The sequence below is a fragment of the Amyelois transitella genome, chromosome 4 (genome assembly GCF_032362555.1).
Source record: "Amyelois transitella isolate CPQ chromosome 4, ilAmyTran1.1, whole genome shotgun sequence".
Classification (NCBI taxonomy): domain Eukaryota; kingdom Metazoa; phylum Arthropoda; class Insecta; order Lepidoptera; family Pyralidae; genus Amyelois; species Amyelois transitella.
The window spans coordinates 3,585,339-3,599,320 of record NC_083507.1 but is presented as its reverse complement, the minus strand read 5'-3'; the positions used below and the strand labels follow the sequence as shown (position 1 = coordinate 3,599,320).

The following is a 13,982-nucleotide window of genomic DNA, read 5'->3' as shown; positions in this document are numbered from 1 at the left end:
GTGTGTGCCAGCTGCTTCTCTTCCTATGCTGATTTGGATACTTTTTCCAGGCGATAAGCTAAAAACCTGTCACTATTTCTAAGTACGAACTTCATTATTAAGCCATCCTGCCACCGAAGCACAGAGCGCGCGAGGCCGCTCTAACACGCGAAAAGCTATCGCTGTTTCGCTTCTTACGAGTATTATGGCGTGAAAAGGGACACCGATAGTTTTTCGCGCGATAAAAATGGCGTCGCGCGGGTCTTTTAATTATTGGTTTTGTCTATAGCTATGGGCTGTGATGTGTAAATATGTTATGATATGTAATTATGATTTTATATATATGTATTTTATACATATGTTACATTCTGGCTGATTATATGTAGGAGATTTAGTTAAAAGATTTAACTTATAATTATGTCAAGCTTATATGCAAGAATTCCTACAAATATTATAGGTATGCGAAAGTAAAGATGTGTAATTGTTGTAGTAGTTTTGGATACGCAATAAGTTAAAATTTGTAGATATTGAACACGAAGTTGGAGGCAATGGCTTTATAATAAAAATAATACATTCATCAAATTCAGCTATATCATATTTACAGAGGTAGGGTTTTTGTCAGGCGTAACCAGGTGTGACAGTCATGATTCAAGATTACGCGGGATCTAAAAATTTTCTATATTATATTCTTAATTATTTATAATTAAGTGGATACTCTATGCAAAAAAGTTACACAAACTTATAGATGTCAATCATTACAATCTAAACCGCTGACATCTTCCGACACCATAACACTCAAATATTTATCGTCCAATTAATTTTAACTAGATTTATTTCTGCCATACAAACGGTAGACTCACGAAAATCAACAACTTTTATTAACTTTAGTCAAGAAGACGTACTTTGACGTCTTTGCATAACTTTAAAATTCCAAGTTAGACAACTTTCGGCAACAGTCAATTTACTTTTGCTTAACATCAACTTTGAAAACCAATATTTCTTGATAATGGAGTAACATTCGGTCGTCGATATTAAGAAATTCGGTGAATTAATTAGTCAATTATCCGCCTCAGCATTGCCGAGACGTTATTTTATGAATTTGATTGAAATTATAAGAAATGAAGATAGAAATTGACGATTTTTCCTTTTTAGGTTTGTACCGGCTGACTGTACTTAATCCTCAAAAATTGCTATAACTTAGTCACTTTTCATTTATTCATTCATAATTTTCCGACGTTCCTTATCAGACATGAATTGACTTGTTGACTTTGAAGCAGACTTGTAAAATTTTATATTGTCCCATCAAATTCACGTCCCGTCTGGTTTACTAGTTCCATTGACGTCATCACGGTATGTATGTATTCAAGATCACTATGTCCGTAAAGGAAGTTTATGTGATGTTTTAAAGTCTTATTTACATCTTGTAATCAGTTTTTCCCTTAACAATTTTTTAATTTTTTTAACAGTTTAAAATAAATTAAAGGTACACCTCAGCTGTCAATTCAGATAGACAGGTTGCTTGTCCATCACCAAGTTTAATTTTGTGCTACAAATTTTCCTAACCTTTTAAGTACCTAGTGTAGTACGGTACCTCTATGCATCTGAAACTATAACTAGTTTTAACTAGTAAAGTGTCTAACCCGAGAAAAGCCCAGCATTGTCCTAAAAGTTCTCCCTATAGTGCATTTAATCAACTTATTTTTAAGTGCTTTAATTAAATTAAAAGTTATCCCGCCTAACAGTATGAAAATTAAGGTAAATTTTAGATGGTTGACGCTTGAGGCTTCGATCCCATGGGAGTTACTGGAAACTACGTCATTAGCTTATAACTTGTGTGATTTGCTTTGAATAAATTAGTAAATTGTACATATTTATTCAAATTTTATAGGTAGACTCTATATTTATTTATTTACGTACACAGAAAACATCGAGACTGATAATCACATGAAACAAAATAACAAAAGTTCTTCTCATTTCAAAAGAAATCTCTTCCAGCAAACCCGAGATAGGAGACTTTATTACTAAAATGGTAGGTATTTTAAACCTTAAATATCTTAAAGAAGATACTGATTGATTTTTGCAATATTCTTTATGGTGTAAAATTTTGCGGCAAAAAAATTGGCGGCACTTTAAGATACATACCGATCTAAAACACTAAAATTAACATGGTAATTTAAGAACTTAGTGTGGCAAATATAAGCTGTAGTGTCCCTTTACTTATTTATCTCAAGTAAATATTTGTTAGTTCACCTGAAAGTAAAATTAATATAAAGTGTGGAGAGAGCACTCAGAATTCCCAAAAATAAACGTAAATTGACATTGATGGAATGTTGTGTAAACTAAAAAAGGTTTTTCCTATATTTTAGGCGGAGTATTCAGACCCAAAATCTGTACCGTCGTTATTACTACCCCATCCTCTGTTGATTCAGGAGACGCTTGGGGACCGAAATATTTTGTCTACATTTTTTTCTTATTGTTGGGACTTTATTTATAAGTAAATAGTCGAAAAGAAGGTTTGTTAGTACTGGATTTCATACATTTTAGTTTAATATTTTAGCAGATGCTTTAAAAATTTTTGGCGATAATTTAAAGGAATTAATCGAGTTTTATTTAACAAACGAGATGTTAGGTAGGTCGTAGCAAAATGCTACGATATGTTCGAAGCCATGATTGGCTACGAGAATACTATAGGTTTACAATACTAGCTACGTACATGCGTAGAGGCATTTTCTTGTGTGTCTAAGTATGTCCTGGGTCGAAGAATACTTGGCACGTAGTCTATGATGATATTATCGCCTTTTTGGTAAGTCCATTCTATGATTCAGCTCTCACAACTAAGCCAGGACTAATGATGAAACTGATATTCAAATAGATTGCTAGCACATCACCTAAAAGAGTAATCGCTGTTGATTCACTCTTTTTGAAGTGAGTACCCAAAGTTAATAAGTAGAGTATGTACAACTACTACTACTACACTACAAAATTGGAGAAAGGAAAGGAGGTTACGATGAATAACTGGCTTTACTACCTACAGCTGTGTTCAAAAGCTGTGCTGTGCTGTGCATAGCGAAAAATCTGCCCGTGGCTATCATCGGTCCTTTGAAACACAGGTATTGGCGGGAGTGGGGCGCGGCTTCAGTCAGCGACGCGATATATCACTGTCTGGACGCCTTCTGACAAGCCTCTTTGCAGAACAACCGCGAAATTTAAAAAAAAGTATTTGGCGTTCTAAGCCTTTCATATTTAAATATTTTATTAATTTTTTTTTATTTTATGATCCATAGACCACTTTTGTTGTAGTTAGATTTATTTATGTGATGTGATTATCAAAAGCTTTTATTTTTTTATTGTGCAACTTACCGAGTGAAATGGCTTGTTTTTTGCCTGATTGGATTTTCAAATAACGAGTTGGTGAGTATCTTTATAATGTTCATTATTTCAAAATAAGCATAGCATATTAATATGATTATTATTGATAGTGAAATAAAAGTGAGTTTCTTTTGATGGTGGTGTAGAAAATATAGATTTGCCATTTAGGCTTTACATGTCTGTGCATTAAATTTAATGACACCTGTGACTTCGAGGATATTGATGAAAACAATTGCAATTGGAAAATTCATTTGCATTTTGCAAACAAATTCCATTAAAATGTATAAACCGACATCCTAGACAATACTACAGCGCGTCGATGATCGAATCGGTAAGGTGCCCGATTAAAACGCGTGACGCGCTTGGAGGCACAATTTGATATCCCATCTTGAACATGAAGAAATGACTCTTTTCTGAGACTACATTCGTTTTTGTGTTAACTTTAATTAGCTCTTCCGGAGAAGGAAAATATCGTGAGGAAACCCGGGCATTCAGGTGTGTTGATCATGATACAACACGAGTTAGCGTCCCCTCGGTTGCGGAGGTCAAATGAGAGTCCCGTAAAAACCTGGTTACATGGTACAAAGTACAAAAGAGTCAAGTTTAACTGCATCTTAAACAAATCGGGGACTTTCTGGTAAAAGTTCAAATCGAGTATATGCTGCTGAAGAACCTGTGTACAAAGATTGACAATTTAGAATGAAGCAAGTAAATATGCAAGGATAGTGGCAAGTTAAAAGATGAAGTCCAGGAAATAGGCGTATCATATTATGTTTGTATGAATTCCATGTATTTGATTACTCTCGGTTTGATGTATTCTGTTTGCCTAAGTAAAATATGATTCAAATTTCTTTATCTCCTATGCAAAATGTACCTAGGTAATTAGATAAGAATAACGGAGTCTGAGCAAATAAGATTGACTGTAATGTAAAATAAAAATGGTAGGGATGGGAAACAATTTACTATCGATATAAATACTAATATTATAAATGCAAAAGCGAGTTTGTTTGCTACCTCTTTATAGTTAAACCACTGAGCCTTTCTGCTTGAACTTTTGCATATATATAGTGTGGAGTACGGAGAAGGACATGTGGTACTTTTCATGGGACGGCAATGGCTTGTAATTTATAAGTGCAAGTATATGTTTCCAGCTATTGTAATTATTTATAAGTACTTTATCCATTACAAGCTTATTAGCAAGATTCTTCTGTTCGTTTGTTATTTGAGATTTCACCGAAATCCTAACACGTTAGGATTTGACGCCGTGTCTGACGTCACGGGCGAACCTGTCTGCAAGTTAGGGTTGAAGGGTTGAACAATATATAAATGCCATGCTAATTTTAGGTATAAATACAGTATAGAAAGGGCGCAATAAGAATAGATAAAATAAGCAATTCCGTAGTTGCTTTGCATACAAGGTTGCATACGATAATGCTCTTTTTCCTATGGAAGAGGCTTCTAATGGTATAAACATTATCACCTAGTGGAGCTATTAATATCCAAGTTAAAATCCAAGCAGCAATGTTACTGAGGTCAGACTGAAATCACTCCCTGTTATAAACTGATTTTTATGTGTTAGTCCAGTATCTTTTAATATATATAATTTAATACAAGAGAATAGTTATAGTTGAAACAAATATTGACTGAAACAACTGCTTAAGGAACTCTGAAAAATGTTTAGGTTACATCACAACATCATTGATTTTATTTCCCAAAAAATTAGCACAATGCTATTTAAGTATAAATAAGTATATATTAAAATTCTTACAACTACCACTGTAGCGACTTCTCCAGCAAAAAATAAAAGAGTTTTAACGTGAGCCTAAGAAGTATAAAAGATGTCTCAATTAAAGAAAGGCGCTCCAAAAATATCAAGGCAAAAATAGGACTTGCTGAACCTTTGTTCTACAAAAAGTATTTTAATTTTTTGAAGCTCTCCTCAATTTGTAAGGTTTAATGTCTTTTTGGATATTATCCTCATTATGAATTTCGTCCCCGTAGGTCAAAAGCCCGCTTTCATTATGTTAATATTTAAAGTACTCGTATCAATGTTGATTTAATAAAGAAATGTTTTATTTCATGTTCTGTTCCTGTAATTAGATTGGATTTGATTTTGAAAATGGCGGATCCTAATTGTGAAAATTGTAGTAGTGTAGAGGACATATTTCATCTCTTGGTGGAATGTGAACAGAACCAAACTGCAAGGAAGATTTTTGTAGATAAATTTAAGATTAATAGGCTTGATGTAGGAAGCATACAATGTATTCTGAGCAAACCTACTTCTGATGCTTCCTTGTGCTTGTGTGGGTTATTAGCCTTTTGATCCACACAAGTATCAAACCTGTATGTAATGTAATTTACGATTCTATTAGCACCTTGTGTTAAATTTAAGATATGTTACAATGGGACTGACATGTCTTAAAGACAAAAGTCCCTTATTTAAATACAGATTAAAAAAAAATTGCGGATGGCAGATTGCAAAATAAATATAAATTGTAAACCTAAGTTATAAAATTAAACACCAATAAAAAAAATTAAAAAAAGAAATGAGAATAATTAATAATAAATTAACTGTTTTGAAGTTTTTCTTATGTGGCGAGGCTCCGCGTTATGGTAAAAGAGGTTGATAATACACACAGTTACACATCCAGTTGCTTGAATATGAAGGTTTTCTCGTGATTTTTCGTTCACTGTAAGTACTTCGGTAAGCAATCAAACTAATGGACATAACTCACAAAAGATTAAATAGTACATAGCTGCAGTACTATTCCAACTTGTGTATGACGCTTGCTTTTCGGCTTCCATAAACGTCCGGCCACCGAAGCTCCCAAGAGAAGAAAAGAAAGAGAGTATAAAAGTAAATAAATACAACTTACGATGACAAGTTTACTTCATTTTTCCATATTTCAACCATAAAAGTTTATAATATGGGACTGAAATAAATGATACTTCTTTTTGTTCAGTTTCACTGAAGTATAATTTGATCAGTCCTTTTTTTACTCTGAGAGCCAAGAGAAAATCCATGGTTAAATAATTTAATTTAAATGTTCCTAACCTACTTTTTTGTTTTGATAATAATGATTCCTTTTCTGTTATATTAAATACAATGCATTTTTACATGACAACTATTAATTAATTATTATAATTATGATCCCAACCGTAAATAGAACTTCAACTTATGTTGCTAGAAATATTTCTAGTATATTATTCTAAAACGCAGCTAACATCTTGAAGTAATCCTCAACTACATAATAGTTGTGTCGACATTGAGAAGAGAACTGGCATCGCAATCTTGAAATGCAGCTGAACGTGACTTCACACAATTTATACAGTCATCCGGTCACTTGATGCTGAAATGCGAAATAACATTTTGAAGTAGGAATTTTTATGGCTAACTCGCTTTCTAGCAAGGTTTTGCTCCATTGGGAATTTTTGACAATCCGGTTATTTTAGTGCGTGTGATATAAAAGTATACTCTCACACCCATAATTTCGGCAAAAGATTTGTTGCCGTCTACAGTAGACGGCAACAAATCTTATACAACAACCCACTAGATCAGTTATGGCATAGAGACAGAAGAAACTTAAGGAATAACATATTGGCTTCTTTATCTGGAAATTCCCAAGTAACTGAAGCCTTATTCTAAAGCTATAGCAAGAATTTTTTTAGAGTATCCACTAAATAAAAAATAGCAGATTTACATATGAATAATGCTACACCTAATGATGTGCGCACGAACGTAAAAGTTAATAAATGTTGAAAAGTCAAGTCAGACTTTCGTCTGTTCACATTTAATTCAGTGCTGATCTGTCAGTCAGAACGTCGCGCCGTGAAAAATGACGCGCCTTCCCTTCACCCTGTCATCTGAAAAATCACTTACCCCATTTCCCTATCGTCGCCCTTCTGATGTTTCACACCTCCCTTTTTCACGCGAGGGGAAAATTGTGAATATTTCCATTTATCACTAAAGTGTTGGATGTATTTAAATTTTTACCTAAAAACCTAAGCGAAAAAAGTATGCAGGACAAGTAGTAAGATGTTAGTCTTTGCTATCCCTCCGGAGAGAGGCGTGATTTTATGTATGTATGTAATATGTAAAAACTAAACCTCGGACCATGGTTTCACATCCAGTTGGCATCCAGACTGAATATACAGGTTTCTTCACGATAATTTTCCCCACCCTACGAATTGGTTAGAAATTAATTTATTGTTACACCTCAGAACAGAAATTTTTTTCGGCCACCTTAACTTTTTTTAATACCGACACTTTTTTTATCTTGTCTTCCCTATAAAGGTTTATGGATCATGATATAAATCAGGCCTCTTTGACCATCGCATGCCGCACGGTAACGGATGTTTGCAGTAACAATGTATAACTTGCCGTATTATAATTTTTTGGTAAACATTCACCACAAAGTAAAAATGACAGCCAAATGGTTGGGTAAGTTTGCATGTTACGTCATACACAATGTCTTGAGTCTATACAGTTTTACAAGGCTTTCCTATTGTTAGATTAAAAACTTCAATTTAAGTTTGTAATCTTACAATAGGAAAGCCTAATTTAAAGAACATAGAGTTGTAAATATACTGAACAAATTCTAACATTTCCTTGTGAGCAATATTGAGTAATTGCCAAGGAAATTTAGAGAAATCTTTTTTATCACATCTGTATTTTTCACGTAGTCTCGAAAAGACTAACGAAGGCCATATTCACCTGGATTGATTAGTGATGGAAATGAAATTTTGATATGTATCTAGTAACAGGTTGCTAGTCTATCGCCTAACTATTCTATTCTATACTTGTGACTGTGATCGATCTCTCGGTTCTCACTCTGAAAGCCTGTCTCCGGTAGCAGAAACATGTTGTCGGTTCTTGTCTCGTACATAGTATGTTCTTGATATCACGCTTCATATCCTTGACCAGTCTTAATGAAATTTCACACTCACTTATTAAAAAAGTACATCATTCCAAACAGAGGAACTATACCTGTATGATATATACTTATACATAGGTACATTGTACGCCAGCAAACTCGTAGGCAAAAGCAGAAGATCTGCTTTGTATATGAAAATAGACACACAACTATTTACATTTAAATCTTTGTGATTATAATATTCGTGGTTTTAAAAGTTAGTTCTTAAAACTAAATTTAAACAACATGATTGGCGGAAGAAATTTAAAATCTTTTAATTATTTTTTATATATCTGCTCACATTTATAGTACATACTTATCCTATGTTTTTAAACAAAATAGTTTCTATGAATTTCTACAAAAATACGGAATATATACTTTAAAGTATAGATTCGAGTTTCTTGAGACATTCAATCGTAATTTTTGTATTAGTTTCTAAATTTAAACTAATTTCTTAAACATACATTATAATATGCACGCTGGTATGTCAAAATTTAAAATAAATCTGAACCAGGGTTTTTGATTGTGTTTCATTATTGTTGTTTGTATTTTTTCGACTTTCACTCTTAAATTAGTTTGACACAAATATTATTAAAATTAAAGCAATGTAAACGAATATACACTGTTCAGTGAAATGAAGTGAGACAGCGCTGTCATACAATATTATATCCTTTGTTCGCTCGTTATTAACGGAAAACTGATTTATTCCAGGAATGTGTGTGTGCCACATACACGTTAATATTGTGATATTGTTTCTGCAAAATGAAACCAATATTTGTAATATAAATTTTGTGAATTCAATTAATAATATTTTCGATACAAATATTTAATCAAATCGATTGAAAGCAAGATAATTTGGATTAAAAAACAATGAAATACATTGTTATTTCGTGAATTGTAGAATTTTATTGGGATACTTTACATGTTTTGCAACTATTTCTAGTCGCATCTAATCTAACACCAACTTTTCTTGAGAATTTTTTTGATCATTAATTACTTACATGATTTTAGTTTTGTCTTTTAGTTACCGCGTCATAAGCAGCAAGAGATAGTGGATTATTTTTTTAATTTAAGGGAAGCAATAGGGAAAATTAAAATCCTGGTAAAATTTATCTTGACTAATTATGCCGGTGTTTCTGTTTCATTTACCTTTTCAAAAAATACATAAAAATATGTACTGAAGATATATATTGTATTTTTTTTAAATAGTCTTCACACTCAAAGGAAATGTAGCTGTCGATCAAAGTTCTCCCTCTATGCTAGTCATAATGAGTTGCCATTACTATAAGATGACTTGCAATATATCAGTTAAAAATGTTACTTTATCCTTTGACTTTCCTTCTTTATAGGCAGAACTGTTAAAACAAACGACTGTTACGTAGACGACTTCGTACGCGTGGATTTTATGATTATATTGATAGCTTCGATTTTGTATCACACGATACGAAATCGAAGCTTTCATTGGGTAGATAGATATCTACGTAGGATTTTTCTCAGAATAAATTTCCGAAGTCACGTTACAATTTCTAAGTTCGGGACTGACCGGTCTTGATTGGACAGCCCATGTCACCGACACGTTGCTACAACAGAGCAGTGAAGAGACCTTCGGAAAGTTGTTCACTGCTCTGTGGCCGCGACATTATCAAAACAGTTGAAATGTTTTCAGAGACACATTTACACATCGGCAAATATTCACCGCACGTGTAACAATATAAAGAGCAATGTCGGTCGGAGTTGGATTACTTTTTAGGTATTAAAGTCTACTAAGCATAGCTATAGCAGAAACTTTGCCAAATTTTTTAATTATTTATTTAAAAATTCACTGAGCTTAGAGCTGTTAAAACATCATATGAGCCAACCTTTAAAATGGCGAACAGATTTAAGAAATTTATCATTATGACGCGTTATGTAAAAATATACATTTATTTACGTACATAACCATTAGGTACATAACTATATATTTAAATAATTTTAGTTATAAAGGTGACTTTGATATTTCTTAAATGAAGCTAATACGATAAAATTAATTTGAAATCGTAATAGGTATTCTTAATTACAAATTTATTAAACCGCTGGAAATGAAATTTTATATTTTATCAGAATAAATCTCCGAAGTTGCGTTAGCTAGTTTAGAAGTTTTGGTCTGTCCCATCACAGTCACCCTGCGTCACCGACACGTCTCGACCTTATCAAAACTAGATTTGATATCGCTAGTTTGTTTTTCATTTGTTTTGTATATAAAAAAACAGTAAAGAATCGCCTGAAAGGCGAAATTTGCATAAGGAATTGTTTTACGTAATATGTTATGTTTATGCCGTGCCGTGTGGTTCCCGGTACCAATATAAAAAAAGAATACCTCTCCGTCTCGTTCCCATGGATGTAGTAAAAGGCGACTAAGGGATAGGCTAATAAACTTTGGATTCTTTTAGGTGATGGGCTGGAAACCTGAAACTATCTGATAGAATTGAGCTATCATTAAGTCAAACTGCTGGGCTGGGCGTGGCCTATCAGTCTATTCAAAACTGTTGGCTCTGTCTACCCCGCAAGGGATATAGACGTTATAATATGTATGTACGTATGTAATGTATATGCTTGTGTCGCTTTTAGTGTAAAATTAAATTTTCGCTATTAGCCTGCTGTCGCGGTAATCACAACAGTAGCGTGATGCTTTTTTGGAATGCCAAAGTTGGGAGATTCATTATACCTGAAATTAACTTTTTCTCTGTACTATTTAATTCCTCCGGAAAAAGAGACGTGATCTATGTATATTTAAATAATAATAATATTGTAAAAGTAAAAACAAAGAAAAACTAATAGAATCAATTGACGTAGACGCCTCGAACAATCATTATAATTTCTTATCGTACACTTTAGCAATTCAAACTACGTTATTCACGCAACCGTTATTTGTAAAGAAACGATAGAATTCTGGAAATTAAATATATACTTCTAATATACCGATCTCTGCAGTATAAGTGATTTAGGTAAAAAATCACCATGTTAATATGGAAGCAACAAATACAAACACAACGCACTAATTATTATGTTTTGTATTATTTTTTGTATTATTTTTTTTTCTTTAGGAAATATCTTTAGTTCTTTCTAAAATATTTGACGGACAATGTTTGCTTTTACACCTGTCGTTTCTTGCATTTATAGGTACTGTCTTGCTCTTAAAAGCCAACCTCATAAAAGATAAAAAAAACCGTTTCGGCGTCAGCTTTGCTATATTCAAGAAAAATATAACCGGTACACATTATCATATCACCTCGTACGTCTTACGAAAATATCGTCTCCTTGCAGTCGAGGGTAAAAATTATACTCATCTATCCAAGGATCATAGAATGACTCGCCCACGGCCATGCAATTTCCGTTCGATAGTATAAGGACATATTTTCAACCAGTACAGTGCGTATTTTTATGAGAAAGTAAATGTTAATCGGCGAAAGATGTGGTATCTGCCTACACCTCCCGAAAAGAGGCCTGATTTTATATATGAGTATAGAATTCTTGATAGCGTCAGGTTGTAAGCTCATATTTATATTACTTTTTAAATCTGATATTTTAGAATATTTTTACCTAATCATTATCAAAATGAATTCACGACTGTATCCTCAACGGTGAAACATAGAGATAGATTATCATTAGATCACTGTAAGTGGACTAGATTAGAACAAAGCATGGGTTTATTTTGGTTTATTGGCTTATATTTTTCAACCGACTGATTTAATACTTTGCCTGATTATATACAACACATTTCAACTTGATGGTTCCCTTAACATACTCGCTCATCAATACCCGTTAGATAAACTCTCCAACCTAATATTAGAAAGTAATGAAATAAATAAAATGGAAGTGGCAAGAAACTATCAGTGGTCGATGGCTCGATGCTAATGATCGGCGTCGCACGCAACGTAGATTACATCGCCCTAGCAATTTCCGCGCCGATAGTGCGGACGTCTTGTGCGTGATTTTTGACTTCAATGTTGGGAAAACTCATTGATAGAATGTTCTACACTTGCCTTACGAACTTATTGGGGTACTTTTAAGAAGACAATTTTCCAAGGATGACGACGGTGACGCACTGTTACTGCGCACACTTATATGGTGTTTTTTTTAATGTGTAGAAAGATCTTTGTCAGCTGTCAGAGGAAGCTGTTCTGTTTGATTATTTGAGACTTGAACCTATCAAAGTTACATGGTTCTAATTGTTTTCCGCTTACTACCGGCATGTGCTACTCTTGTTGTACGCCTTGGCGTAGTGATTGTCACCTTGGGGACCCCGTTTAGGTATATTCTCAGGCGCTTCTCGTATTTTACAATATTTACATTCGTTTATGTGGAAACAGTTGTCCATGGCTTTACACATCATCTTTGGGTGCCATATGGTCGTTTTTTAGGCGATGGGCTAGCAACCTGCCACTATTTAAATCACATTTCTATCAGAAAGTCTAAAGTGTGGCCTATCAGTCTTTTCAAGACGGTTGGCTCTGTCTACCCCGCTAGGGATATAGACGTGACTATATGAATGTATGAATCTTTGAATGAAGACGAATATGGATTCTCTTTTACCGAGGTGGATGTCGCTAAGTGTTTCAAACTTTGTCAAATCTTTTTTGTCAGTATTTAGTGCTAGATTCTACACTTAACTAACTTTACGGGGACGAGGTGGCAGTATTTTATTTCTAATTTACACTAAAGCTTCTTATACCAACAAAATCTTCAAATTTTCTTTTTTGGTCAAACAGTGTAACTATCTATGGTCGCGATAATGCCGGGGCGCACGCAACGCAGATTAAATCTCACTCGCTGACGCTATTTCCGAGCGATAGTGCAAACATATTGCCCGCACAATATGTGTTATAAGAAATATACCATACCGTCCCTACCTACACACTTTTTCTTTTATTTAGGTTAATATTTTTGCTTCTATACTGTTTTTGTAAAGAATAAAGATCATAATATGTACCCATATAACCTATCTTCTATTTGTAAAAGTCAATCAAAACTTATATAACAATTCTTCTTTTACGAGTAGGCGAAGACTTGAAAACCAGTTACTATCTCGGAATCTCCTACATGCTGTCAAACTAAACGTGTTATACGAGTCTCTTAGTTGAGTTATATCTGAGCAAAACAAGACCTAAGATTTTGTCGATGGAGTACGAGTGTAGTCAGATCCAGAGAATTGTGTTGAATTGTCATGTCTAGTCAAGGTTTCTGGCATTCATATCCCACTGCTGAGCCAAACCCTCCCTTTTCTCCTTCCATACATCCCTATCCTTTTTAACCGACTTCTAAAAAGGAGCAAGTTATCTTATATTTAGACAAGTTTACTATATTTTAAATTTTGATAAAAGCTCAGACTAGGGAATCTTACCATTGGTCTATCGTTATATGTCGTTTCTTTGTCTGAGGTATGGTGGTTCAAATTGTAATCAACATTTCCTGAGTGACAAAATTATTCATAAAACACTTAATTTAAGCAAATATTGATGAAAACGAAACGTGGGTCAGTGGGACCCGCGATCAGATACTGTGCATACGGCCCTCACAGTGATTTAACTTGATTGATGACGCTCGACACGGGACGTGGTCATGCCCTCAAATTATTTTACAGTGAGTGTTTTACCCTCCGCTTCTAGAGGTCTGAAACGATTTTTCATATTTTTTATATACTTATAGTCTATTGTATTCTGTGAGGATTCAAAGCTGGTCCTG

At 33.8% G+C, this 13,982-nt stretch overlaps 1 protein-coding gene across 1 annotated transcript in view; it reads left to right on the top strand.

Annotated features, from left to right (window-relative positions):
- Positions 1-3,265: 3,265 nt before the first annotated feature.
- LOC106129368 (voltage-dependent calcium channel type A subunit alpha-1) overlaps positions 3,266-13,982 on the top strand; it is a 139,797-nt gene continuing 129,080 nt past the window's right edge. The window contains exon 1 of the mRNA XM_060954728.1: positions 3,266-3,390. The gene's annotated coding sequence lies outside the window, so the exon portion shown is untranslated. The remainder of the gene's footprint in view (positions 3,391-13,982) is intronic.